The 14134-nt window shown below is 41.4% G+C and overlaps 1 long non-coding RNA gene across 3 annotated transcripts; it reads right to left on the bottom strand.

The window, feature by feature from the left end:
* Positions 1-10031: 10031 nt before the first annotated feature.
* LOC119325721 lies at positions 10032-12444 on the bottom strand. Of its 3 annotated transcripts, none has more exons than XR_005157652.1 (4): positions 12350-12444; positions 10649-10742; positions 10395-10531; positions 10032-10061 (listed from the first exon to the last, which is right to left on the bottom strand). It is a non-coding gene; the product is annotated as an uncharacterized LOC119325721 (long non-coding RNA). The 3 variants fall into 3 exon arrangements; XR_005157651.1 differs by having other exon boundaries at positions 10041-10061; positions 10375-10531; XR_005157650.1 differs by lacking the exon at positions 10032-10061 and having other exon boundaries at positions 10363-10531.
* Positions 12445-14134: the final 1690 nt, after the last annotated feature.

Genomic DNA, 14134 nt, shown 5'->3' with positions numbered 1-14134 from the left:
ACCGACTAAACAAATACCCACTGGTGTTGGTTTAATAAACACAAACTAGTGCAGATTAATTATCGTTACGAATGATCTATACTACGTCCTTCTACGTAGTTTCAAACTTTCAGTACCACTTGACATCAAAGATGATATGATCAGAAGGATAAATGGATACGCATACTAGTGTTTGTCCCAATCAGTTTGTGAGAGCTCAAAAATTAAGCAAGCACAGTGTGTACATGAACCGCACTGCTAATTCATTTCTAATAAATAAAACCACATGATTTTTTTTCACTCAAAAGTAATGTTGTGTGAACCAAATGAAACGGTTGTTTAGATAGATCTGGTATTAATCAAAACTACATTGGCCTTAGGCCTCCAACCAGAAACATATCACTTGCTATAGCAGGTACATAACATAAGGGCCAGGATCCCATAGCTAAGCCAAAACAAAATCAAGTTGCCAAATTAAAATCTTCCCATTTGCACACTTGTTCAGACCTTGAACATTCTGGCAATTATCTTGTCAAACATTTCTATTCCCAATAAACTTAGTTATCTTTGGAGGTATTCGTAAGTGGAGTATAATTCATTTCTGTAACTCTAAAACCACAATTATAGTACTGTTACATGTTGTAAGTTGTTCTAACAGTGCACAATTCTCTTGTATAGTATCTCTCTTTTAATTAGCAAAAATTTGGTTTCAAAGGGGGGTTTCCCGTGAATAAACATACTCGCTATAATGAATTTGTGAATAAAACACATGCCGGCTAGCCCGTTATGGTCGAATGGACATACCTCCATATCTCATCCTGAGTTTTAGTGGTGTCGCTTGGCTGGCGGTTTCATCTCCGGTTCCATGTCTGGTGCAACCATCCGCATTACCAAGGGTGACAAAACACTATAGTCAGTTTGAGTACGCCATGCAAAGATTTTCTGAATAAGATTAGATCGGGAAAGGGTGTGCTCTTACAGAGACAAGCCTGACCTTGCGGAGGAGAGCTACGCAGCAGGCACGTGTATGTCCATAGCGTCGACGACAGGGTGTGGATCATCTCCCGGCATCTTGTGATATGACTGGCTGCTGCTGCTGCATGTAGTCCTTGTGTGTTGGATTAAGGAGAAAGGAGGGGGTGCGGCAGATGCAGCTTAGTCGACGCAGGAGGAGCAAGAGGAGAGGAAAGAGCACATGGGCGACCATTTATAGAGGAGAGGAGATCATGTACGGCAGCGATGAGAGAGCGAGCAGCGCGGAGAGACGTTGGATTGGAGGCTGATCCGTGTGAGGCGCGCCGGAGCCAATGGATCGACAAGAAAGGGATGCAGGAAGTAATGGAAGAAGGGGTTGATCCGCGTGAGAGGCGAGGGAGCCAACGATCGACGAGAACTGGAGGGAGAGGAAGTAATGGAGGAGGAGGTGAAGCGATAGCAATTAAAGACGGAAGGTTGCATAGGTTTTTGGGAGCGAGAGGATTTCGAGGAGGTTTACTAGGATGGTTTGTTAAACTTGCTGATAAGAGGCTACTAAGTACGGGCCTCCCTCAAATCACGCTAGGTAGTTTAGTTTCCATATAGTATATTACAATACGTACGTGGGATGATTTATTATTTCCTATTTATGTCAGGTATGTTCTGAATCCTGTGTTAGTCCCGTCAGATCCCTCTCTGTTAAGTTGTGATGAATCACATCAGATCTCTCTGTCAATCCCTGATTAATCATGTCCCTTCTCTCCCCAAACAAACCTACATTGCATCCGCTTCCTATCAAGTTACTCGGAAAAAAACACATGGATTAGTCATAACAAATAGATGCTACGTTAAAAGATTTGTATACATATATATTAGAGAAGATAGCAACGACCACTTGTATACAACAGATAGGTACTACGTACATTGATTCAATGTTGTCTTCCAATTCAGGAATCCAGATGATCAGAACAACCTAGCTAGCTAGATCACATAATAATTAAGATGACACAGATTATCCTGAGCTTTCTTCTCAAAGGAGTTCGAGCAGTAGATCAAAAGTCCGAGCTGGTGTGCTCACAATCACATACACACAAACACAAGGTGAAGGTAAATAATCATGTCTGTGCTCACAATCACATACACACAAACACAAGGTGAAGGTAAACATATGTAGATGCCCCCGGTTTCTTTTCTAGTGGTAAATTTGAAAGCACCTGGTTGTTTTTCAAGAATCACCAATAGTTATCATGATTTCCATGCATCAGTCGTATCAAAATCACTCATTCATTAGCCATCAGATTTCATTGACATAAAAAATCATCATCATTTTTTGGCATCCCAACATGCTAGAAAGGTACAAGGACACATGAGCCAAAATGACAGCCAATCAATCCAATCTGTTTGCTAACCACTAACTCCTTGCTGCACGATACAATTCAAATCAAATTTTACAATGGTGGTACATATGTAGCACTCACTGAGACTATACCAATATCGCCATTCAATCCAAATTTTACAAACTCCCAGGAACAAGACCATTCGGCCCACACCCTACAGACAAGGAAAAATTAACAACAAAATGCCTATCTCTAAAGATCTCTTAGTCCATACAGTAGCTTCGATACGTCGAGTGAGTTCCCCCTGCCATCAACCATTCGACCGACATCCAATGGTGAAGGGAAAGATTAGCAGGTCTTTTTCCTTTTTCTTCACCTTATTTCTCAAGTCCTGCACATCAAAATGCAATGCGTGGATTAAGAAACCAGAGCAACTTCACAAAACTCAATGTTTTATAGTGGGTGATCCCAAAAAGACACTAGACAATCTCACACATAAGTGTTGGCTGATACAACCACGAGACAATGGTGACAAGAACAACATGCTCTTCTCAAAACCAAGGAGAGGAAACCAAGATACCGATCCATTATACATAACTTAGTGAAAAATAAGGACATATTGACATAAGCACCCCAAGTATTGGCAGTGCCGCTGGGGCATAATCTTTCACAAACTAGTGGCATGGCTTTGTATGGAAAACAAAATTATTAGGAGCACACTAGCACTTTCAAAAAGCAACGTATCAAGGAGGTTCAGGAAAGATTATAGGAGCTCTTAATATGATCCTACAAAGAGAAGATCATAAATGAACCCCATGAAAATTATTCTCTACTTTACTAGTTGCTTTGGCACTGACAAACACGCCATATTGAGCCTAACCCTTTAGCAACAGTAGCATGGAGCAGAAAAAGGCCTAACGCGCACTGCATTACAAGAGAACAACTTGATTGATATGAAAGATCATCATGGTCAAATGATTTTGGTGGCTGGAAGACCACGACCACAGATCCTAACACTAAATCAAGGTCTCAATGGCCGGCACAACAGTGAGAGAGACGAGAGCAAGGATTCACCTGAACCAAGAAGATGTGTAAGACCTCCTCCATCATCCTGTGACATCCAGGGTTGTTTCCCTTCAGCAGCGCCTATCATATTCAAAGAAACCACCATGTCAGACCTCTCTCTAACGAACACAACACAAAAGAGACAAAATAAATAAGCAATAAAGGTTCAGGCTAGATAAACACTATGCACCACCCATACAGTTGGTATTATAATACCTGTTACTCCACAAAAGTTTAAGCAATCATAATATAGAACAAACCAGAATTTATTTTAAAACAAAAGTTGTGCTCTGGAACCCATTCAACAATGGAGCATCCCTCATCATCTAAGAAACAAAAATGGCACAGCACCTGCACGACACATGCCTTCTTAAAAAGGCCGGCATGCTAGTGCCTCAGATCACGATTTTTTGCAATACTTCACAAAAGAGATAACCACCATCCAATGCAACCAACATCAATACTAAACTCAGTAGATGAAATTGCATCAGTAGGCTAGCCTAGAATGCAGCGAGGAAATCGATTGGAACTTGCCTCTATAGAAGGGTATTTAAACATAAGACACCCTTTTAATAGATCATTTGTAAACATCATCATCACCTTTTAAGATGGGAGATACTCGCTACAACGAATTTTCTACTTCAAGCTAGGCAACTTGTTCCCAGTTTCATCAGTCAATACTTTTAAGATGGGAGATACTCGCTACTATGAATAGATAGAGAATCTCATCTCAGCCGACTGATCCCATACACAAAAATGAAATACAGAGGAGCCCAAAAACAAAACACAAGTAACTACCTTTTGTTTGTTTTCTCACATTAGTTACTTGTACACTAGTATGGAACAAAACAAATAAATCAAGTAGAAGAAAAACCTGACCTGAGCAACCTTGCTACACTGCAAAGTCTTCCACTCCATGCAATCGTCGAGATCACCGCCAAGGCTGGCACAGTCGAACAACGCGTTCTGTTGCTACTTCTAGCGGCAGATGTAGTGGAGCCCGAGGCTCCCAGACCACCACATCCGTCCTCTCCCCACGATGTGCTGCTGCTCAAAGCTCCATTTAGCATGCCACCGTGTCTTGTTGTAGAGGCATGTAGTAGCGCACCACCAACCACACCAGGTGCAGGTACTACAGCAGCTACTCGCTGATGATGATGGCGTTGGCTATTTGCATGACGAGGGCTGAGCCGCTCACTGTCAACGATGAGCAATGTCACCGTGCTCTTCGGGCCTAACAGTCGTACATCCCTCCTGCTATCTAAACAACACAACACAAAAAAAAACTGCCGAGTCAGGTCTCTCATGAACACAACACAAAACAAAGACAAAATATATAAGTGAGATAGGTTCAGGGTAGATAAACACTATGCACCACTCGCACAATCGGTAACATCAACGAAACCATAACGGTACATATGACCATAAGGAGAGTTTATTGCATAGTTTGACTTAATAGAAGACAGAGTTTATTTTCTACAACCATCAAAATCATCGTTTTTAACACTAGTTGCATCGAGAGCACAAATATAACAATTACCTAATAATCTACAGTAACCAATAAACTAGAGATCTTATTGTTTGTCTCTGAGCATAATAAGTGCCTCAGGGTGCTATATGCATTTGTGGCAAGAAAACAAAAGCTTGTAGGCATGAACCGCTGACTTAAAAATGATTCTATGCATGGCTCCTTATGTCTTTTAGGCACTAAGAAGTATCTGCATACACGCTTTCTTCTATCTCCAATCAAATTGTGGTTGAGAACAGAACGCAAACACTTAGATAGCCATGATAAATTTATTCGCTTGAAAATCTGTAAGGATAATACATACACATGTGTTGACAAATCTCAGTTTCAAAATGAATTGTTAGTATCGCCAAGGGTAATACATGTGCATTGCAACAGATATAAACAGAACTAGATCCCCTCAAAAAATAAAAAAATAAAAATAAACAAAACTAGATCCTAGAATTTTGATTCCCTTTGGTCTTGTGTGCATTGCAACAGAACAGGTATATCAACATTAAGAAATTTCTGAACATGCGCACAAGGGTGGGTATGTATGTTTTTCTCCTGCACAAGTGCAGAGCAACATCAACTTGAACCAGGAGAGCAACCTGCAGGAAGATTCAGCTAGAATGAAACAGAGAAACCAGAATCTCTATCTAGACCAACAAGATGAAATTGGGACTTCTGACTCTCAGGCACCAAAATAAAGAAATGCAAATGACCATTATTCATTTCATCTACGACGGCTCGATGGCCATGCATGGGGACAGAGGGCGTGAGAGAGAGTGAAGGAGAGGAACTAGGTTTACCTATGCCAGGACCAAAGAGGAAGCGGCCACCGGAGGGGCAGCGCGGGAGGCGTTGGAGTGAGCGACAGAGCAGGCAGAGCTGCTTCGCCGGCCAAGCTAGTGTGGGATGACACCATGGTCCCGGAAGGTGCGTCCAGCAAGAATGCTACAAATGTGAGCGGAAACCAAAATGATTTGTACTGATGGTAGGAAAACTAAAGAGATGGTTTGTCAACCATTTGGATAGCCTTAAAACGAAATTAATCCACAATATTAAGGGAGATGGGAGCAAAATAAAATTCAAGTAAGCATGGATTAGATGGCACAAATATTGATTAGAAGGTGAAATCTGCCCGAGCACCAAGAAAAATCATGTTTTTCTTTCAATACACAAAAACAAACACCAGCAGGCCAGTACCAAGATTTGGGATCCAAAAAACTAGCAAAAAATATCCAATAGCAATGACCCACTTGTACAAGTAAGTTTCCACTACCTCAACAAGTATCAAGTGTCATAGAGCTTGAGAGAGAGCAGAGAAGAGGACCAACTGTCACCGGAGGCGTCAAAGTAAGTGCCGGAGCAAGCAGAGCTGCTTCGCCGGCCAAACTTGTGTCGGATGGCGGTGTCATGCCAGAAGGTACGCCCAAAGAAAATGCTACAAATGTGAGCGAAAACCAAAATCATTAGTACTCAAAGTAGGAAAACTATAAAGATGTTTTTTACAAAACATTAAGATATCCATAATATATAGATGCTCAGAGCTTTTCAGCAAATAAAAAAATAAGCAAACGAGGTTTTGTTTTAGTAAATGTCGGACCCAACTAGTAGACTAATAGCCAATAGCACCATGTTGTTTCCAATCAAATTCGGTTGAAGTATTTTAATTCCCTATCCTTGACCTTTAAGTACAATTTCACGTAAGTTAATTCAAAATAGATGTTAATATGTCAGAAAGATGCCCCAGCAGGTCGGCTCCAATTTATAAACTGCACTGTACAGACTCTTAGAAAAACATATAGCATATCTATGACTAGAATCAAAAGGGATAAAAAAATCAAAGACCATGATGCTAATTAGCACCGAACTACAAGAGACCAATTCCAGTAAAAAGAAAGATCATAAAAATCACATACTTGTGGTGGCCAGAAGACCACTACCACAGATCCGAACATTAAATCATCGACTTGATGACCGGCACAACACTAGCCGACGCTCGATGACCGGCATAAAACAAAAAAAGTTGATAATTTTTATTGTTTCGTTACTTATTCATCAAAAAGAGCCCACCTATTTACATATCTTTCAAGTACTATACAAAAGAAATGTATATGACCTTTATTCATTTCAAGTGGGCATGCAGAGAATGAGATGGAGCATAGTAGAGGAACCAACGGCTTACCTATGATCACATCGGTGGTCTTCTCATACGGGATCGGTCGGCCCTCTCGAAGTTCAAACTTCCAGCAATGGCGGATGCGAGTCCACGATCTTCAGTGACCACTCCGATTCCTCCAACATCATCCTCATCATTAAGTCAGGTCCCTAGGTACACAGGAACAAGATTAGTTGAAGGCCAAGTAAATTGGTAACAGAATGATGATCAGGAGCAAACTATAAAGGACAATACTGCCAGGCAACATTTATTATGATGGGCATTTTCAGTTTGGAGGACAGCGAGCTATATATGAACACAATAGCTAATGAACAACAAGCTATACAGGTCATCATTTCTGTTGACAAGCTCCTAGAGAGGACATCAAAAAATTCTTCAATTATCAGGGTACAAGATCACTTTTACTATACTAAATAAACTACATTGCCATCAAAAATTTCAGGCACTTGATATACCATTACCTGGGACATCATTCGGTCAAAAAAGGTTCATAAGGTTGGATTCATGCACTTATTGATCAACTAAAGGTTCATTTAGTCATAAACCTCTGTTAAGTCCTATTGGGAGACAAGCAACAGTGCCGAATGTAAGATTCCAATCACGTGTGGAATCCAAAATGAATAACAAAGAATACTACTGACGTGTGAGATCAAATATACCTGAGTGCCATGCATGCTAGAAAATTATCTACTATTCAATGACTTCAAGAGAGCACACATACATGCACATTGATAAAAGAACAGACACTGGATGTCATGTTTATCTTTCTAATGTGCTTTCATATTTTTCAATGATAAATTGATTATGACTGACTGATGCTAGTACAAATACTCAGTTAAGCTAGCAAAGTATGGTTTACATAGTACCTTGGGTGTTCTTCATGAGTCGAGTCTGATCCTGGAGGCCACCGGGCAGAGCATATCATTGAATCCTGGAAACAAGAACACGAATGATACTAGTATTAGACGCTACCAACATCAACATGGTGCAGAACTGAAATTAGCTTGGCAGAAAGAACTGGCTGAGCAACCGAGTCCATGACTGACCCCAGTGTGATCCAACTTAGCGTCAGGCTTCATCATAGTGAGTCGGCTCATGGACTGGCTCGAGTATGTGTACCTTCTTGCGCAGCATTACATGTGCAAGTACAACACTGCAATACAAATTAAACCTCCAGATTAATGATTAAACCATAAAGAATCTTATATGAGAAAACACAAGATATTGTATCCCAAAATCCGAGAGTGATGATTATACTAAGAGCTCCAAGTGGAGTGAACGTAAACTTGTCCATATTACTGGAAATTATATAATCGTTTTGATTAACTTAAACCATAAACTAACTACCAATCTAGTCTATCATGTAGTTGTCGAGTGATAAATTCCTACTCCATCATGATAAGTAATTGAGCAGGACAAACAAAGCAGAGGACATTAGAGGCAATGTAAACTGACCAATAGATTATTGACATGAATCAAGGCAAAATGCTTAACCAAGAATAAGATTAAGTGAGTGGGATAGCGTGAAAAATTGGATGCACTCTTATAGATGCTATATTGAAACCTGACCATATTAATGAAATCTTTTTGATTTATTCAAACTGCAAGCTAACTATTGGATTTCTTGGATCAAACAGATGTAGCAACTTACATAGTCACATGAGCAAAAACAACAACAGGCATTACATATTATCCACAATGTATAATTTTGACTAGATTCATTTCCAACATAAATAAAACAAAATCAAGAAAGCAACAGGTCAGACAGACAGACTTGACTCCTATTTTTGCAGCTGCAGCTAGTGAATAGACCTGAACCTTGGGACAAGGTTGTTCTCCTGACCATATTGTACTACTAGATTTTTAGCTCAAAATACAAACGTTGCATCATAGTTTTGTTACCTTAAGAGTTAGTATTACATTCCAAGATGGGAAATCCCATGAACCTCAACAGTAGACACACTATTGTTTACAAACGCTGCAGCTCAGTCAGCGAGTGAGTGAGCAGAGGGAGATGAGATGCTACCTGCAGGGAGCAATTGCCGGCAATGGTGAGGTGGACGGCTGCAAAGTTGTCGGCATCTTTGATGGAACCAGATTCAGTAAGAAATAGAACAAGGAAATTGCCCATGCCCCTTGATGGATTAATGCTGTAATTTATCCAAAATGATGGTCATTTCTTATTTATTCAAACAGTAGGAGTAGTTGCTGATGGGCATGGCCTGTTTTATTTTCTTGATGAATGAAACAATCCTTGCATGTACAACAACAAAGTTTTGAAATTTGAAGAAATTTAATAAATGCTGGAGGCACACGAATACATGTCTCTTGATTTGGAAGACAAAGCAAACGAATAGCATCTCTCAGTACGAGCGTGCATGCCTCCTACAGAGCCATTTTCTAGTTTCTAAGCATTCAACAATCATGAATTCATCCCATCTCTGAGTCTTAGACCAGAAAACAACAAAGATTAAGAAAGACAAGAGTAGCCAAAGGAAAAGGACATCAGGGACTCACCTAAGTGGTAGGTAACCCAGGAGGAAGTCATGGGAGCCCACCACCAGGGTTACGGGGCGACAAACTAGCCATCTTGTCGGCACTGGAAGACTGGCAGCACACCACCGTCGTTGGAAACCCACCCTTCAGCTATGATCTCCTATAATATTAAAAGAACGGAGTCACATATGTGCATATGTGCATTCTACTCATACGCCATCATAGATCAAATGATTATCATATCAGTTCGACAATTCAATCTGCAATCATGTTGCTAACTTCTATTGTTTTGCTACTTATATTCATAAAAAAAGCCACCCCTACTTACATATCTTTCAGTACTATAAAAAATAAATGTATATGACATTTATTCATTTCAAGTGGGCACACAGAGCATGAGATGGAGCACAGGAGAGTAATAGTGGCATACCTATGTTTATCTTTCTAGTGTGCTTTCATATTTGTGTCAACGATGAATCAATGATGTATCACAAACCAATCCTTCAGATCAAAGCACCTGCTAGAAAATCAAACGTGTGTACTGAGCCATCAGAAATCATCCTCGAACTAACAATGCAGTAATTGGATTTGAAATTCACACCACAACTAACTGAAGGTGTGTTGTTCAAGGGAAATTCACAATTCAGTGGGGGCACATGTTAGGATCGAGTTAGTATCGAGACCTATGTTGGCCAAGTAAAGATTCATTTATACATAGAACCCTCCGAGGTCTTACCGGGAAACATGCCAAGTGTAAAATGTAAAGAGTAGTGTAGAAACCTAACAATGAATCGCCAAGGGCAATATAGAGAAGCCAGACTAAATATTACCAAAATCGAGTCAAATTAACCTATATATCTGAGGGGTACTCTCCAACGATCATAGCTTGTTTATCAAATGTGATCAATATGTGCGCGATAGTCTAGTCGAATCAGCGCTCGACGACCAGCATCAAGGAGGCCACATGGCAGAGCATGCCATTGAGGTCTGGAATCAAGAACACGAATAGTACTAGTATTAGTCACTACCAACATCAACATGGTGAAGAACTGAAATTAGACGGACAAAGGGAACAAGCTGAGCAAGCTAGAGTCAGTGAATTACCTAGTGTGATCCAACTCCATGATGGTGAGCGGCTCGGCCGCGAATGCCAAATATGTGTAGCTTCTCGGCAGCATTAAATGTGCAAGCACAACCACTGCAATACAAAATAAACCCTTATAGATGCTATCTTCAAATCTGTCCAGATTAATGGAATTGATTCGATTTATTTAAACTGTATGCTAACTATTGGATTTCCTGGATCAAACAGATGTAGCAACTTACATAGTCCCATGAGTAAAAACAATGACAGGCATTGCATATTCTTCACAATATAGAATCTTGACTAGACATACTCATTTCCAAAATAAAACAAAAAATCGAGAAAGCAACAAGTCAGACCGACTTTTCTCCTGTTTTTGCAGCTACGGCTACTGACTAGACCTGAACCTTGAGAACAAGGTTGTTTTACTGACCATATTGTACTACTAGATTTTTCCTGACCATATTATATGTGTACATGTGAACCAGATAGATATTGCTTGTAGGAGTACACCATAACAGGGCCTACTGAGATAACTTTAATAGCCAGACCTACCGAGACATTTGTTGGGCGAACTTTTTAAAGACCAAATGCAAAAAAGCAATCCAAGTTTGTGTGTGTGTGAGTCTCTCTCTCTCTCTCTCTTAAACAATATTACTACTCTCTTTTTGCATCCGTTCCATCCATCCATGTGTGTACAAGTGAACTGGGGGAAATTATGGACCATAAGAACAGAACAACATGAAGCCATGGGTGGGAAAGGTTTAATTATCACCATGCTGGACACGGTGTACACCATCGATTGACGACCACCAGAAGGTAGATGACGCATTCAGTAAGGACAGAAGGTTGCTTGCCGACCACCACAACCAGATGTATGTGCACCATGCCTGAAGTAGCTACAACGAACCCCTGTCCAGAAGCACGATCGTGAAGAAGGGGAACGGGCGGTACAGCAGCTGGGAGGGAGAGAATCCCAGGACCGAGATCCGGCGCGGACGAGGAAGAGCAGCGTCGGAGGGATCAATTGAACAGCTGGTTAAAATAACAGGAGATATCAGGTCAGCTAGTTGGTGCAACATATTTAATACAGAAAAATGAGATATTTGAAATCTCAACATGCCCTGTTTCGACATATTTGGATTGAACATGTTCAGGCTAAGAATTTATGTTGGATGTGTAAGTTAAATGGCAATAAACCACTACAATTGCAGTGTGAGTTATCTTTTTTCAAAAGAGATTACAGGAAACTTATAACACAGAGAATGGAAAGAAGACGCGTATATACACACTCAATGGCGTTCGAAACTGAAGAATTCAGCAACCGCTCACACTCGTCCTTACCCTTGTCCACAGCACTCAATGGAATCCACCGTAGAGGTTACCGAGCATCGCCATCCGCTCTATCTCACCTCACTCCTTATTATGGACCTATTAGTGGAGTCTGTATATGCAGCAGAACTGTGTTTGTTGCCACGATACGACTTCACCTGTCCAACATGCGCATACACATTTTGCATGCAGTGATTGCTTCCGGGTAAAGTTTCTTAGGTTTGGGTAAGCAACCAAGCAGCAATTGATCCCAATGCACGCATTTGCTAGTTTTTCTCTAACATTTGCACCTTAGTTTCAAGTGTGACAAACACGTGATGTCTGTGTCACGACGAAAATTTTGCTTCAGGACAAAATCTTTGGGACTTTAAAGCAGTAGTACTACTTACATTTGTGGCCTTCTCCTTGGCGTTGTGGTGAGCGTCTTGTTGCGTGCAGAGATCCAGCTGCTTCACTTCCTGCTTACATTTTCTCCCAGCCACACCCGTCACAATTCCATTGACATGCATAAGATTGGACTGCATACATGCTCTGGCCAAGAGACTCAAGGGAATCCGCCACTCCATCTCACCTCGCTGGTGAGGCGGAGGTCAGAAGAGAGTGGAGAATTGGGGCAGCTTGGAGGACACGTCACGGAACAGGAAGAAGCGGAAGTCGCAGCCTTGCTGGCCCTACTGACGGCGGCGAGCGGTGGTGGTGGAATTCGTGAGATCCGCTTTGCTGCGCCTTGCCAGCACCAAGGGCGTTGGATCTCTCGTGCACCTGCATGAGGACATCAGCCGTATCAGGGACTAGAATGAATCAGGGCGGCATCGTAGAGAGGAGAAGATGGGTACCAGAGAGGGGGAGGAGACCTTGAGGCGTCGGAGCAGCCGAGCCCTCTCCTCGCAACTGTATTTCCATTGTGTTTTCACAGAGAAGAGAGTTCCTTTTCTTTCAGTACAACAACTATAACTTCAAAATGGAAACCGAGATTCCTGAACAAAAATAACAATGTAAGCACAGATAACCATAATTGGTTGTGACTAGTTCTGAATGAGAAAATGGTATGGTTTGGATAGAATCCATTCCACACAAATACAGTTCAAAAGGCAAGTTGGCAACTACAAAAAGAACATGAGAAAACTAAATTCCTGTTGGAAATATGCCCTAGAGGCAATAATAAAAGTATTATTATTATATTTCCTTGTTCATGATAATTGTCTTTTATTCATGCTATAACTGTATTATCCGGAAATCGTAATACACGTGTGAATACATAGACCACAATATGTCCCTAGTGAGCCTCTAGTTGACTAGCTCGTTGTGATCAACAGATAGTCATGGTTTCCTGGCTATGGACATTGGATGTCGTTGATAACGGGATCACATCATTAGGAGAATGATGTGATGGACAAGACCCAATCCTAAGACTAGCACATAAGATCGTGTAGTTCATTTGCTAGAGCTTTGCCAATGTCAAGTATCTCTTCCTTTGACCATGAGATCGTGTAACTCCTGGATACCGTATGAGTGCTTTGGGTGTATCAAACGTCACAACGTAACTGGGTGACTATAAAGGTGCACTACAGGTATCTCCGAAAGTATCTATTGTTTTATGCGGATCGAGACTGGGATTTGTCACTCCGTGTAAACGGAGAGGTATCTCTGGGCCCACTCGGTAGGACATCATCATATGCGCAATATGACCAAGGAGTTGATCACGGGATGATGTGTTACGGAACGAGTAAAGTGACTTGCCGGTAACGAGATTGAACAAGGTATCGGTATACCGACGATCGAATCTCGGGCAAGTAACATACCGATAGACAAAGGGAATTGTATACGGGATCGATTGAGTCCTTGACATCGTGGTTCATCCGATGAGATCATCGTGGAACATGTGGGAGCCAACATGGGTATCCAGATCCCGCTGTTGGTTATTGACCGGAGAACGTCTCGGTCATGTCTGCATGTCTCCCGAACCCGTAGGGTCTACACACTTAAGGTTCGATGACGCTAGGGTTATAAAGGAAGCTTGTATGTGGTTACCGAATGTTGTTCGGAGTCCCGGATGAGATCCCGGACGTCACGAGGAGTTCCGGAATGGTCCGGAGGTAAAGATTTATATATAGGAAGTCCTGTTTCGGCCATCGGGACAAGTTTCGGGGTCATCGGTATTGTACCGGGACCAC

Source organism: Triticum dicoccoides, chromosome 6B (assembly GCF_002162155.2).
Source record: "Triticum dicoccoides isolate Atlit2015 ecotype Zavitan chromosome 6B, WEW_v2.0, whole genome shotgun sequence".
Taxonomy (NCBI): domain Eukaryota; kingdom Viridiplantae; phylum Streptophyta; class Magnoliopsida; order Poales; family Poaceae; genus Triticum; species Triticum dicoccoides.
Note: the sequence above shows the minus strand (reverse complement) of the source record. Positions and strands in the feature narration are given on the sequence as shown.